The 9,185-nt window shown below is 50.8% G+C and overlaps 1 long non-coding RNA gene across 4 annotated transcripts in view; it reads right to left on the reverse strand.

Annotated features, from left to right (window-relative positions):
• Positions 1 to 2,449: 2,449 nt before the first annotated feature.
• The window catches only part of LOC118549120 (uncharacterized), a 30,879-nt gene continuing 24,143 nt past the window's right edge, over positions 2,450 to 9,185 (reverse strand). For all 4 annotated transcript variants that reach the window (XR_013447965.1, XR_013447964.1, XR_013447962.1 and 1 more), the window contains one exon: positions 2,450 to 4,900. This is a non-coding gene — a long non-coding RNA (uncharacterized LOC118549120). The remainder of the gene's footprint in view (positions 4,901 to 9,185) is intronic.

Consider the following 9,185-nt stretch of genomic DNA (forward strand, 5'->3'; position numbering starts at 1 on the left):
TGCTTTTTAGTCCAGAGAAGAAAAGACTCAGGGACATATGTTACCTGTTTTCGCATATCTGAAGAGCCATCCACTTAGGCGGGGTGGGAGTATAGGTTGTTGGGGGCAGGTTGACATCCTGTGCAGCTTCAGAGAGTGAAAAAGAGACAAAGGAAAGTCTGAAAGGACCAGAATTCATTTTCTTTCTAAAAATCAGAGGTGTTACAGGTGCACCTGGGTGGCTCAGTTGGTTAAGCATCCTGATTCTTGGTTTCGGGTCAGGTCATGATCTCGTGGTTGTGGGATCGAGCTCCACAACAGGCTCTGTGCTCAATGTGGAGTCTGCTTCAGATTCTCTCTCCCTCTCCCTCTCATTCACACACTCTCTCTCAGATAAATAAATAAAATCTTAAAAAAAAAAAGAATCAGAGGTGTAGGGTGGTCTCCCTTGTGAGGAGGTGAGACTCCCATACTTGGAAGCATTTAAGCAAAACTATCATTGCAGTGATCACCAGGGCGGGCCAGACTGGAATCACTGGCTGATTGGGATCCTCTTCCACCTTCATCAGTAAGGGTATGCCCCCTTAGAAGCCACATGGTTGGTCAAAAAGGATGGCTCTTCCAGAGGCAAGGTGGCCACTCTTGGTTAGAGTCTTGAGTGGCATCGTCGTTGGTTACAATCTCTAAATAAGCTCTCAAAGTCCCTTTGAAAAAATCTCTTGAATAATGTATTACTTGTATATAGTATTTTATTAGGATTATTTTTATTTCAGGTGGAAAATAGCCAACTCAAATAAGCTATTATAGGAAAAAAAGGGAATTTTTTTCATTTAACCAACAATTTGTTCATGTGATTCTGGAGGACAGACGTGGAGCTGGTCTCGGAAACAATGGGTCAGAACCTCCCTCTCCACCTCTGAACTCCGCTTCCCCCGTTCAGAACCCAGGGCTGTGACGAATTCCACGCAGCCTTTATTCCAGCTGGTAACCCAGTAAATGAAGAGGTACAAACTCCTCCTAGGGAAGAGTTCTGATTGGCTTGGCCTGGGTCATGTGTTCACCTCTTGGACCAATCACTGTGGCAAAAAAAAAAAATCCCTGGGGCCTATGATTGGCCAGACCTGGGGCACTATCTCATTCTTTAGGCTCAGGCTTAGGGATGGTGGTCAGCGGCTAGAATCGCAGGTTAGATAATGGTAGGAAGTCGCCAGGCAGATAAAACAACAGCCGTCCATACTGGGCCTAAGAGTTTACAGAGCGCTTTTTTTTTTTTTTTTTAAGATTTATTTATTTATTTGAGAGAGAGAGAGGGAGTGCACACGCGCGAGTGAGCGCACAAGCGGGAGGGGCAGGGGGAGAAGGAGAGAGAATTGCAAGCCGACTCCGTGCTGAGGGCGAGCCTCACTGGGAGCTTGATCCCACCACCCAAGCGGAAACCAAGAGTCCCACGCACAACCAACCACGCCCAACCACCCAGGCACGCCCAGAGCACTTTTGCACACACATGATTTCATTTGATTCTCATTATCACCCTGTGAGGAATGTGGAGCACATATATAATTGTTCTTCACCGTATGATGCCATTTCACCTTTCAGAGGCTGTTGGTCACATGATAGACAAAAATACTTTGAATTTCTTAAACAACATTGTCACAAGGATAGATTCATTGAATGCCCTTTATTGTCATCTGGTACTGTCCTTGCACATTGCCAGGTGAAGCTATTTCAAGAACTCCTGATAGTAGAAAACTCCCTTTTGAGTTTTCTGATAGCAGGTCCCTGGGGAGCAGCTTAATACCATACGAAAAGTGGATCGGTAGCAAGGCTGTCACTGAACTCCCTGGGGACCCACCATCAGACGCATGGGTCCTCCCTCTCTTCCCCCAAACTCTTTCCTGGCTCTTTCTCTATCAGCAAAATCAGACACCATTAGGAAAGTTAGACAGGTGTTATTTCAAGCAGCATTGCAATTGGCACCAGGCCATTTACTTATTCATGCATTCGTTTTTATTTATTCTTTTGTTTATCCGCGCATCCATTCATTCACACACCCAAAAACTGTACAGAGCACCTGTACGCTGATTAGTGGTTAGGCAAAGCAACTTTAACAAAGAGATCCCCACATAGAAGAGCTTAAGAAAAATAGTAGTTTACTTGTCTCTCATGTAAGCATCTGGAATGAGTCCAGGTGGTGGGGGGGGCTTTGCTAGGGACTCAGGTTCCTTCCATCTTGTGGCTCTGCCATCCCGAGGATATAGTTCTTGTTCTATATTGTGGGAAGGGAAAAGCACAAAAGGGACAAGCTACTCTGTTGTTCGGAATGTGAAGTGGAAACTCACCTCGCTTCTGCTCTTATCTACTTGACAGAAACCACACAGGGCCATGCCCCGCTGCAAAGGAATCAGGAAATGTAGCTCTAGTTAGGCAGCCACATACTCAGCCAAGACTTACTCCCAAGAAGAATAGGAGAATGGGTAGTTGGGACAATAGTCTGCCACCACCTGCTCTCTCTACGGTGCACCAGGTAGGGTGGAATGGCTCGAGCCTCGCTCTCAGGGTGCTCGTAAACTAGCGGGAAAGAAATGCCTTGTTCCCTAGCAGTGACACAAGGCGATGTGGAAGAAGGGTCAGGGGAGGGGGGCAGGGAGCACAGAAAGTTCACAGGAGGAGGGATGACTTGAACTTGAGATGCTTAGAACGGGCTCCTGAAGGAGGTGGCATTTGAGCTGGGTGGCCTGGGCTTGAAAGATGGCTATGAACCTGAACATGAAAATGGGTGAGGACAGCAGGCAGAACAAAGAGCAGTTAACAACTGTTAAGAGAAGGGCAGATTCTCACGTGAATGAGGGATTCTTCAGCTACCCCTTCTGGATAGTTCTACACACGTACCCACCCATTCGCCATTTCTGTACCCACCTGCATTAGCACCTGCGAGCTCCCAATGTCCTCCTTGGTCCTGCAAGACACAATGCCACCCAGATGTCCAGGATATTTTTCCAAGTGTGGCTAGGGCCTAAAGAGACAGGCCAGGCTGTGAGTCAAAGCCGGGAGACCCGGAGTCTAATAACTTAGTAATTGCAACATTTTCAGAGCTTTGCAGTTTACAGAGCATGCCAAATATAGAATTTCCTTTCATTCTCATCTTAACTCCGACGGGTGGCTAATAAGTAAGACATCAGTGATGAACATGCTTTCAAAAATCGGCAGTGCTACAGAATGGAAAACATCATTATGGAAACACCGAAATCTTATTATTTCAAACTCCATTGATTCGGAATTTGCGGTAATTTGCTCAAGGGTCCAGGCTGAAAAACTCTCTTTATGCTCGCTATAGCTAAAAGGATTTGCTAAGCCAATTCAGAGTGTGGCCGAGATGGCTGGGAGACATTTACGACCTCCGGAGGACAGCCGTTTTCGGTGATGACCGTGGCACTGTGGCGAGAATACTGCGCTTCAATTAAGTTCGCACAGTGCTCTTTTCATTAAAAAAGGTCTGGCGGGACTTCTACAAGGCAATAAAACTTTGTTAGCCATTTGTTTGAGCTTCTGAATATGCTAAAGAGGATGAACATCGTGCAGCAAATTAGTTCGGGGCCTCACAGAGAGAATTTCAGTGTTTAAGAAAAGGCAGGGCCATCATTTGGCCAGGATGTGGAAGACCAGATTCTGGCACTCGTCTGCAGTGTGGATGAATTTTGGCAGCGAAAGCTCTTCCTTTTCCTTTCCCTTAAAATCTCCATAAAAGCTCCAATCAAGCAGAGGCCCGCAGAGCAATTCCGGCTGAAGTGAGGGTGTGTCCTCTCCATTTCCCCCTGCTTCCCCGATGAATTCTCAAAGCCCCTTTGACCAGGTGCCGAAGAACTCAAAACCTTGGCGATGTGTAAAATCTCTCTGAGGCCTGTGTCTATCCGCGGATGGAAAGTCACGGTCAATAGCAGCATGCTGTAGGTCTATGCCGAGTGCCCACTGGCACAGAGGAAGATACCGCGGCTTTAGAAGTTTCAGACACGGGTCCACGGCCACACTAACAGCACGTGGGGGAGCCGAGACTCACGCCGGTCCCACAGGTACAAAGAACACGGTTTTATAATCATCGTCCTTACAGACCACACCTTGGTACCAACATCCCCCTCTCTGGTTGGTTGGACACGACTTAGTGGCCTTATGGTCTACATTTGTAATAACTTATGTCCTAAAAATCTCCGAAGATGAGGACCCCTTTTCCAACCATATCCTTTGAAGCCTCAATAGGCGAGCATGGCGATGTGGCCACAGCCCCGGGGGCCTGGAGCTGGGTGTTGAAGTGGCCGAGAGCCGAGGAACTCAGTAAGTGGAAAACGAAGCATATAAATAAATATACATGGTATTTCAAAGTGGATGTATTTTTGCTGGAGGCGTGGAGGGGGGTCCAGAAATAGACACTGGGGATGGATGGAGGGCAGATTGAGCTGTTTTTGGAGCTTAAGTTTGGTTATTCTATCTGAGGGTCATTCATTCGTCAGACATTGATGGAGCCTCATTCCATTCCAGGCACCGGGCTAAGTGCTGGGGATACAGAAAAAAGATGAGGCCCCTGCCCCTCAAGGGAAATGACTTGTGAAAAAAATAGCACTCAAAAAACAAGAGTCCCAAGAGCACGGGTAATGAGCAGTCAGAACGGAGGGGGCTGTGGGTGACCAGCACGCACTGCAGGGCTCTGTGGGGCCCATCCATCAAGTGTCACCACAGTGACAAAGGGGGAGTGATCCCTCTTGCTTGAAGGGTAGGAGTCAAATCAGGCTTCATCAATAAGACGTTAATGAATCTTCATGAGGACGCCACAGTGGTCTTACAGACGGAGAAGACTTGGCCGAGGCATAGGGGCCCTTGGGAGAGGTCACCAGGCCCCTTCTGCAGCCTCAGGCTCCCTGGGCTGTTGGCTCTGCAGCAAGTATTTAGAGAACAGGTCATGATTGATTAGAGGATTCAGAGGCTGTTTTCTCACCTCGGATACCCTCTCACTTTTGCAGAGGGAGGCTGCCTTCAATTCGTGCTCAAACTCCTTCTGGCTGAAACATCTAGTATTCTGTCTAGTGGCAGCCCCCCCACTCCCACCCACCTGGGGCACTGCATTCTCATTCCATGGTTCCCTGGGCCTGTGTCGGGAGAGAAGCGGATGCACAGGGAAAATAGGAACTGCTTGGCTCCCAGAGGGTGGGATGTGGGCGGTGGGTGATGGGTCTGAGGGGAGAAGACGTCTAAGCACACAGGGATCTGCACTCCCCAGGTCTGGAATGGAGCAAAAGCCTGGCACCAGCTCCACCACGGAATAAACTCTTTTCAAAACCCAACAGGTCACTGTCTTGCCTCCTTAGAACTTCTCTTAAAAGCCTTGAGCTTCAAGAAACAGGATCTCACTCCGTTCAAGTATGAGCCTTATTTCCGTGGGTGGACGTGGCTATACAGACAACCGGGCTCTGGTGGGAGCTCGGGGACCGCGGTTTGCTGGGCTCCAGCAAGACCACAAGAGGCGCAGGAGCGAGAACCATAGGGCCAGGACAGTAATAGCCTACTTTCTGCCCACGTCTTGGCCGCAGGGGCTTCTCCCTTCCAGGCCCTTATGGAGACTGCCTACCCCCCCCCTCCCCGCCCCGTGATGGTGCTGGGACACCTGTCACCCTATACCGCCCCGCAGCATCTACGCATCAGGACCCCTGCCGCCTCATGGCCCTGCTTACCAGCCTACTCTCCGCATTTGTTTCAGTTTCTCTTTCTGTCCCCCAACCCCCCACCCCTCTCCTTATAACCTCCAGTTCAAATTCCTGCTTTGCGAGAGCTTTCTCGCAACAGTACTTGCCCACGGCTGGTTCAGGTCGTCACAGACAGATGGCCACAGTCACATGGTACTGCAGTGGCTTCTGATGAAGGAATGTCCCTTAGGAGAGGGCTCTGGGCTGGTTGCATGACCCCTGGGTCCCCCCACCCTGCTGCGCCTCACCTCCCTGAGAAGGGCGCTCTAGGCATTGATGGCATTAGGAGGCCGGGCCTGCCCAGTCAGGGCTCTGTTTTCAGGACGCAGACTCTGAACAGGGGGTCTTGAAGGTTATCTAGCCTAAAGCCCCTGTGGGCTGAGATTCCTGGTACCACAGCCTGGCCAGGGCAATGTCCAGCCTCTTATTTTATTTTATTTTATTCCGTGGGGTGGGGAGGGGCAGAGGGAGAGGGAGAGAGAGAATCTTAAGCAGAGAATCTTAATCTTAAGAGTATCTTAAGAGAGAATCTTAATCTTAATTAAGATTAAGAATCTTAATCCACACCCAGTACAGAGCCTGACAACCGTGAGATCGTGACCTGAGCCGAAACCAAGAGTCAACCGCTTAACTGACTGGGCCACCCAGGCGCCCCGATGTCCAGCCTTTTTAAAAACACCCCCTGTGACAAGGCACACACACAGCCTAAAGTGGCTCACTGTGACTGTGAATAAGATTCTTCCCCTGAGTTCGAATCTGCTGTGGCCTGCGTGCTGCCAAGGACAGATTCTTGGGCCCCGCTCTATCCTTCCAGGCCTTCGCGCGTTTCATCCCTGTTACATATTATGGTCTCTTGCACAATAGAAGACAGTTTTCTTAACATTTTCCCTTCAAGGACTAAGTTCCCTCCAGTGCGGACCGGCATTCCTCATGTGACTGACTGCGTTATCTGAGCACACACTATCACTCTCCCTGGAATGTGGCCCATTTGCTGGTGTCCCTTTGGAGGTGTGGCCTAGAAGAGAAGCAGTCGTCCGAATGAGCCTGACAAGCACAGCTAGGTGTGGCCAGGCCTGCTCTCACTCCCGATTTCTGATCCAAGTCCCCTTATGCCTTATGCCAACCGGGGGTTCCGTGGTCCCCACGGCTCCTGCTGGGGAGCCCGCTGTCGTCAACCGTACTGCTGGTTTAGGATGTGCATATTGTTAAACCGGCAGCAGCCAAAGACCGCCAGGGACAAGCTGCATCTGACACGCACACAGTCAGATCATCGGTTTGTTCCCCTCCAGAGGAGCAGTGGCCAAGAGGGAGGAGGGGAGACTCCTCCAGAAGGTTTGTGTGCCTGTGGGATTCCGAGAGGACCACAGGGGAACGGGGATCTGTGGCGGATGGGTCGCTTTCTGAGGTGGGATCCGGGGAAGTGGTGGGATGGGGTGCTGTCACGAGGCGAGGGCGGCCTGGCAGTTGGGGACCCTGGGTACCGGATGGGTTAGGGAGGCCGCTCTGGGGCACCACTGGGAAAAAAAAAGCAGCGGTCACTCATTTTTACAGCCACTGTGTGGCCTTGGGAGAAACAAGGTCTCCTGTTAACTTTGCAGCTGCTTGTAACAGTGTCCCTCCAGCCTGATTAGCTGTACGAATCCTCTTTTCTTTTTCAGGCTGCACTGACTTCACCCTTGCAATCCCAGATGGTTGTTTATTCTTTCAGCGTCTCTGTGGACTCAAGGAGCCTTGGGCGGCAGCGTATTCCACGTTCCATCATGTGTTTACAAGGTGGCTACAGACAAGATGCCCATGTGAATCACACAGGCCCCGTGACGGTCCCTGCACTGACCCTCTTTCTACTCTTCCCACCGTCACTCTGATTCAGACCCCCACCTGGACTGTGCCCACGATCTCCAAGTGCCTCCGGACTGCTCGGGGGCCCCAGATCAGTTCATCCAACTGTCTGCCAAAATGGCCCACTGGGGCACCCAACAGGCTCCTGAGACGCAAGACGCCCCGACTCAACTGTCTCGTCTCCACCACCGGCCTCGGTCACTTGCCCCTGCCTTATAGTTGCTATTGGGTACATTGTACGTCCAACCGCCAACTCATTCGGACCAAACAACCAGGCATCCCCCTGCCCCGAGAGGCCTCCCTCCCCCATAGGCCCAACTGGTTTCAAGCACCTGCCAGTTCTTCCTGCTAAATATCTTTCAAGTCTGCTTCTCCTTTCCCTTTTGTGGGTCCTCTGATCCTTTGCTTGGATTAGAGCAAAAGCCTCCTTATCCATCTGCCCACTCCAGTCCCTTCTTCCTCTACCCCGCGAATGCCCTGCTACCAGAGGGAGACTTTTAAAATGCAAATCTGATCCTCTCCCTCCCTCCATAACATCCTTTAATAGCATCTCATAACCTAGTGTGAAATCTGAAATATCTTACACTGCACATAAGGCTTTGCATCCAACAGGCCCTGTTTTCTAGCACAGCTTCCCTTGCACTGGGGGCTCCAGCCACAGAGAGCCACCGGCAGCTCTCCAGACTGGCTGCCCTGTGTCCTAGCTGACCTTTGGACAGGCCGTTTCCACTGGCTGGGATGTCAGGAATATTAGCGGCAAGAACACAGTTCCGTGGCCATTTATGGATCGCGTCCCCTAGCTCAGGCCCCCTGCTAATGAATTCACATGTGTCATTGTCACAATTCTGTAAACTGTGATGTCCATGATACACGTGAAGAAAGTGCAGCATAAGAGAGGTGAAGAGTCTAACCCGAGGTCACACAGCAGATAAGCGACAGGGCCAGGATAGGGAGCCAGGTTTCTGATGGGACAGATTCTACTGCATCTTCTCCTGTGTATACGACAAATCCTAGTCATGTTCTAAAACCCAATGGCTGTATCCGTTTATCCTTCCCTGGCCTCTCCTTTGCAAGTAGTTAATTCCCTCCTCCCTGCCACTGGGTCTCATACATTACTGTGGTCTAGCAATCACCTTCCAGCACATACAACCCTCCCCATCTAAGCAGTCACACACTATCCCCGGGCCTATCCACAACCCAGGCTGTGGCCCACTGAACCTGGAACGGACACCTAACCCCCAAGGCTGGTCCACAGGCTTGGAATATAACTGTGATGCCTATATTTAGATGTCTACATCAAGAGTTCTGGAAGGCCGTGTCGGCCATGGACATGCTCCACTCAGCTCTCTTTCCAAAGAACCTGCTGAGGGAAATGTAATTGACCGATAGCCTCCAGCTGCTTCCTCTTGGATCCCACCATGGCATTGACATTTCTCCCAGCCCACCTTCAACCAACAAGCACACTGACCGTGCCGGAGCCGGTCCCTTCCTGCCCCGGGTGGGACTCCTCCAATGGGCAGCCTTGGCTCAGGGGGCTACCTGTTGGCCTGGTGGAGACTTTCCACCACCTGCCCTGTGGTCTGTCACTCTTCCTCCCGCTCTCTTTTCAGACTTGTGTCCCCGGCCCCTGCTTCTTCC

Source organism: Halichoerus grypus, chromosome 5 (assembly GCF_964656455.1).
Source record: "Halichoerus grypus chromosome 5, mHalGry1.hap1.1, whole genome shotgun sequence".
In the NCBI taxonomy this organism is placed as follows: domain Eukaryota; kingdom Metazoa; phylum Chordata; class Mammalia; order Carnivora; family Phocidae; genus Halichoerus; species Halichoerus grypus.